This window comes from Crocuta crocuta, unplaced genomic scaffold (assembly GCF_008692635.1).
Source record: "Crocuta crocuta isolate KB4526 unplaced genomic scaffold, BGI_CrCroc_1.0 scaffold339, whole genome shotgun sequence".
NCBI lineage: Eukaryota > Metazoa > Chordata > Mammalia > Carnivora > Hyaenidae > Crocuta > Crocuta crocuta.
Genome location: NW_027530357.1, coordinates 2,956,117 through 2,961,149, shown reverse-complemented (window position 1 = coordinate 2,961,149; position 5,033 = coordinate 2,956,117).

The window sequence follows — 5,033 nt, the reverse complement described above, 5'->3', positions numbered from 1 at the left end:
TCCTTCCGGCAATGTCCGGAGCCTGAGAATTGTCAAAAGGGGTGGAAGGCTCAAGACCTGCTGAGGGACCTGCTGCCTAGTTACTGAGGGCCAACTGTGTCCCTTATCTGCAGCAGGGCAAGTCCCCCTGACCCCCAGCTCCAAGGCTTCCTGAGTGCAAGCAGATGTGAGTGACGGGGAGGCTCCTGAGGGAAAGGGAAGGGTAGCCGCATGCAACGCGTTGCCATGGCTGTTCTCCAAGGATAACTGAGATATGAGGAAAGGGAGAGATTCCAGGCCCGGTCCCCCCAGGTCAGCAATTCCAGGTCTATTTACTGAGTGCCTTTCTCCAAGCTCGGCGCCAATTCAACTCTATGCCCAGGTACGGTGGCATCAGGTGTCCAAATATTGAAATAGCTCAGTACCGCTTGATAAAAAAAACACCGCCTACACCTCTAAGGTGACCCCATTATCCTAGCCTGTGTCATGCATGTCTTTTTATTTGATGCTTTGACCACTTGGGGACTTGCTGACCCTGGAGGGACTGCCCCTCCCAAGCTTGGCTAATTCCTAGAGATAGTGAAGGACTCACCTGCAGGCACATTTTGTGTATGAAAACCAACAAATCCAGACCCCACACCCAACCACAGTCTTTATCACAGTCTTACAGTCTAAACCACTATCCACCTGCCGTTAATCATCCAAGGGCAGGTGCCAGACACTGAGAGACAGCCCCTGTGCCCCAAAGCTGGCTGAAATTATCCAAACGAGCATGTCTACCCTGCCTCACCTTCCCGCAGAGACCAGAGCGAAAACTCCCGCTCACATTTCCCTGTTCCCTTTGCCTCTTAACGGACTCTGGTGCTTCCCCACGTGTGCCCCTGCAATGTGACAAGCGATCTCCTCTTGGGACCTGCGAGTACAACAAGCAAGTTTTTCAGTGGCCCATCGTCTCCTGATCTTTTGGCCTTGCCATAACCGAACAATAGTAAAACCTACATTCTAAAACACAGATACCTCCCCCGCCCTTCCAGGCCCTCTGGGAATAAGTAGCTGCCTTGGGAGCAGTGGCCATTCTCAGCAGTCAGTGCCCTGGCCCTATCAGTTGTTACAGAGTTAGAATATCACCCCGCCCTGCCCAGCCTACTCTGTCTCAGGGTCAGTACTAGACTCTGCAGAACAGGACAGATGTGGGAATCTGCCCTCACGGGTCTAATGGGGTTTCAGGTAATAAGCAAGTAAGCAAAGAAAATAGCAGGTTCCAGGGTGGGACTGAGCATGGGCTCTGGGATCAGGAAGTAAGAGGGGCACTAGGGATATGAGGTCTGACACCACTGTGTGTGACCTTGTCACTTGACCTCTGCAAGTGTTTGTTTCTTTATCCACAAGAATGGGGGGGGGCGGGTGGTGAGGGAGGCTGATACGAGGATCCAATGTGTGTGTGACGTGTTCAGCCCACAGGTGCTAGTGCAAGGTAAGCCCACCATAAGCAAGGAGCAGCCGGTGGCCTCAGCCAGGCCCCTCCTGAAAAACTGAATCCAGGGTCTTCCCCATGGGGGATTACCGAGCCACTGGAGACCCTGAAGTCTGCACCTGCTGCTGACGCTTCCCCAGCCTCTGCCTCCCAGTGCTCAGTGCCTCCGTTTGGGAGAAGAAGAGCAGAAATTAGGGGCATTGAAGGGATATCAGCTTCCATTGTCAGGGGTCTGGAGGGAACGGGTCACCACATCTCCACAACCTTACTGGCCAAGTGCATTCCCTGCCTAAGAACGAACCTGCTATTGTACATCAGGAGAAAGCAGCCATTGCAACTTTGAAATCTGAACGGTGGCATATTTAATGAAAGAGGAAGATGTCTGTAACCTCTCCAGCAGTCAGCACAGTCCTTAGGGCGCGGCGAGTGCTCAGAACATCGGCTATTATCATCACCATTGTTAGTGTGGGTTGTCCTGCAAAACCGTGGAGAGGGTTCGTTTGAAAAAGAGAAGACAGAGGGCCGAGAACACACTGATGATAGACTATAGCATTTCCCCCCGGAAGACTTGGAAACTGAGGACAGACACAGGTGAGCGATACTGCTTGGCTGGGTTCACACTTCCCCATCCAGGGCCCGAGCGGAGGTGCTGAGATTCTCTCCTAGCCTGGAGCCCAGATGCCCAGCCTCCATTACCTCTCACTGGCCCAAGGGAAGGCTAAGGGTGAGCTCATGCTCTANGGCGGGGGGGGGGGGGGGGGATGGGGCCTGGGCATGGACATTTTTAAAAAGCTCTCCAGGGGTTCTAATTGGCTGCCAGGGTTAGGAACCACTGGAGAGCTGGGCGCTGGCACAGGGGCCACACCGGAGCTGCCCAGAGAGGCTGGGAGTGGTTATCAGGGGTGAATTGGGGGAAACGATGTCAAAGGTGGAAACCCGAAGGATTAGTATGAACAACAACAGCATTATCAAATGTGTACGGTCTATGCTTTTCACATCCAGTTTTCCATTTAATCTGTAGCCAGACTACAATGATCCAGAAATGTACCCAAGTTCCCGCAGCTGGGACGTGGTCCAAGAGCTAAGACCATCGGTCTGGTCACCAGCAGAGGGGTGCCAGATCAGCGTGTTACCTAAGCCAGGGAGCAGTTGGGGTAGGAAGGAGGAAGAGTTTGTGGCAGTGGGAAAGATACACGGGTTCAAGTAGACATGTCTTGAAAAAAAAACAAAAAACAGAACCCTTAATCCTCCACGCCTTCATCTGTAAAGTGGGACTCATTCATTGCCACCCTGAATATCCCCCAGAGGGTGGCTGGGAAGATGAGCCAAAAGTTTAGAAACTACAGAAGACACCCCCTTGGCAGCTCAGGAAAGCAGGGAAGGCAGAGGAAAGGCAAAGGCCAGCTGTCTTGGAAACAAGCCTGGTGACCTGATACCACAGGACGATTTCATTTTTCCTCTGCCTGTTTGTGCTCTGTCAGAGCTGCGTGACAGACTGACTTGTTCTGGTCCTGACAGGGACAGCTTCGAAAATCCACAGTAGACAGGATGACAGAGCTTCCTGCCGAGAGCTGTGCATGCTTGTGCGCGCACATGCCCACCAGACCCTCAGATCTGAGCCGGCACAGACACAGTTGTTGGAGGGCAAATAATATCTTTGCAGAAGTGACAGAAATTGAGAATCTCTGGATATGTCCAAGATTTCACACTAGATTGGCAGCGCCCCAAGTGAGTTCCATAAAAAGAAAAAGAAGTGGGGTGGGTTCAGCTTCCCCACATAATTTTGGAAAGTGCTGGGGTAGACCAACTTAAATGTCCTTCTTTAGGGGCACCTGGGTGGCTCATCGGTTAAGCATCCGACTTTGGCTCAGGTCACGATCTCACGGTTTGTGGGTTCGAGCCCTGCATCGAGCTCTGTGCTGACAGCTAGCTCAGAGCCTGGAGCCTGCTTCCGATTCCGTGTCTCCCTCTCTCTCTGCCCCTCCCCTTCTCTGTCTCTCTCTGTCTCAAAAATAAATAAATATTTTTTAAAAATTTAATGTCCTTTTTTTAAAATTTATTTTTGAGAGAGAGACAGACAAAGTGTCCACTGCCCAACTGGCTGAGCCACCCAGGCGCCCCTTAAATGTCCTTCTTTAGTCTGGCAATGTGCATTGGGAACTGCAAATGGCAAGCACAGCCAATAGCTCTTGTTGGATAACAGATTAGCCCTAAAATGTACTGACCTAAAACAATAAACACTTTTGCAGTTTCTAAGGTTCAGGAATCGAGGTTCAGCTGAGTAGATCTGGTCTGTGTCTCATTACATCAAGTCAACATGTCAGCGGGGCTGTAGTCATCTGGAGGTTTGACTGGGGCTGGAGGGTCTGCTTCTGAGCTCGCTGTAACAGCTGTTGGCTGGAGACCTCTGTCCCTCACCACGTGGGCCCTCCCATGGGGCTGGTTGAGTGTCCTCAAGACACAGCAGCTAGCTTCCCTCAGACCAAGTGACCCCAGAGGGAGCATGAGGCAGAGAGGCTGGCATATCTTTTGTGATCTAGCCTTGAAAATGGCATGCTGGCACTTCTGCTGTGGTGGGCCCCACTGTCAAGGAACCTAGAGCAGATCAGAATTTGTTCCAACCTGAGGCAGGGGATCTGGGCTTTACTCCTTGGTCAAGGTCTGCTCTAGGATGTGAGTGGAGGGTGCAGGCATCAAGCTCCTTGACCCTGTGAGCAAAGTAGTTCTAGTAGCCCCAGGGCGGTTCAGCAAAGAAGATTCACATATGCAAATCCATATAACAGAGTACCCAGAAGCCAGGCGAGGTGTGCACGGGAGAGGTGTGCGCGGGAGAGGTGTGCGCGGGAGAGGTGTGCACACACGGGAAAAGGTGTAGAAGGAACCTGAGCAGACCACTGGCAGTGTCTGCTGCATTCATACTCACAGAGAATTGGAAATGACAAAATGGCTCCGGGTTAGTTAGATACACATGGTACTTCCATAAAATGGGAACAAGTATGCAGCCATTAATTCCCAAGCTCCTGAAGATGATTTAGTGTCACGGAAACAGCACATGGGAAAAGCTGATCTCAGATAATCAGTATGTACATTTCTTTTCCATTGAAAAGAAATCAGTTCTTTTCCATTTAAAAGAAATATAAAATTGCAGCTGACTTTTAGTTATGTAGTTGTTATAAATTTGCATGAAAGTTGTTATTTTGGAGGGCGCCCAGGTGACTCAGCCAGTTAAGCTGCTGACTTCGGCTCAGGTCATGACCTCACAGCTTGTGAGTTCGAGCCCCACGTCAGGCTCTGTGCTGACAGCTCAGAGCCTGGAGCCTGCTTCGGATCCTGGGTCTCCCTCTCTCTCTGCTCTGTCTCTATCTCTCTCTCAAAAACAAACAAACATGTAAAAAGTTGTTTGTTTGTTTTTTAAGAAGAAGGTAGGTGTTCAAGTTATATTTTTTCCTTTGTGCATTTCTAGGTTTTCCAAATATTCTGCATAGAGAATGTATTGCCTTTGAGACAAAAAAAGCAAACCGAGTGACTAAAATCTAAGATTTGATTCTTGTAAGGACACTTTGATGTAATACATCACCTG